We start from the raw sequence: 984 nt of genomic DNA, 5'->3' as shown, positions 1-984 counted from the left end.
ATCTGTAGTTTCACGTCTATTGTCTATCATTATTGTTGGGAAATTCTCAGACATTATTACTTCAGATATGACTTTTACTTCATTCTGTTATTCCTTCTGGTATTCCAATTATCTGTATGCTGCACCTTTGTAAGTCATCCCAAAGTTTTCAATGCTATATTTTGTTTCTCTTTTCCATTTTTGCTCTTTGTATTTCAGTTTGGGAAGTTTCTATCGATCTATATCCAAATTTACATATTCTTTTCTTGGCTGTGTCTGTCCTACTGATGAGTCCATCAAGGCATTCTTAAGTGTTTTAAATTTCTAAGACGTCATTTTGATTCTTTTATAGGATTTCTATCTCTCTTTTCATATTACCATTTGTTCTTGCATGTTGTCTAATTTCTTTCTTAGTGCCCTTAAAGTATTAATCATAGCTATTTTAAATTTCCTGCCTGATAATTCTCACATCTGTGTGTATATGAGTCTGGTTCTGTTGCTTATTTTTGCTCTTCAGACTGTTTTTGCTTGCCTTTTAGCAAGGCTTTTAATTTTTTGTTGAAAGCCAGACATGATAGATCAAGTAATAGGAAATGAGGTAAAGAAACTTGAGTCTGGAATTTATGTTAATCTGGCTAGTAGTTGCACTATGTTTAATATTTTCTCTGGTAGTAGGTGTCAGAAGCTACAAATTGTTTTCTCTCCCATTGACTTAAGGCATCCTTAAGTACTCTTCCTTAGAGGAAGTTCATGTCTTACAGCTGTTTCAGCTGTAATACACTATTATGATACTGAAGTCCTGTTGTAAGGTTAATGAGGGAAGGGAAACAATCTATATTCTTGTGATTAAATCTCAGTCTTTTAGTGGGACTGTCCCTATAGTCACCCGCTTAGGTGACACAGCAAGACTATAAGAGACCGTTGTTGAAGAAATACCCTTCTCCCAGGTAAGAAGGTAAGATATGGTTCTACTAAAGTTTTTTATCCTGGAGAACAGGCATTTGT

Source organism: Pteropus alecto, unplaced genomic scaffold, assembly GCF_000325575.1.
Source record: "Pteropus alecto unplaced genomic scaffold, ASM32557v1 scaffold244, whole genome shotgun sequence".
NCBI classification, from domain to species: domain Eukaryota; kingdom Metazoa; phylum Chordata; class Mammalia; order Chiroptera; family Pteropodidae; genus Pteropus; species Pteropus alecto.
The sequence above is the reverse complement of the archived record's forward strand: the minus strand, read 5'-3'. Positions refer to the sequence as shown.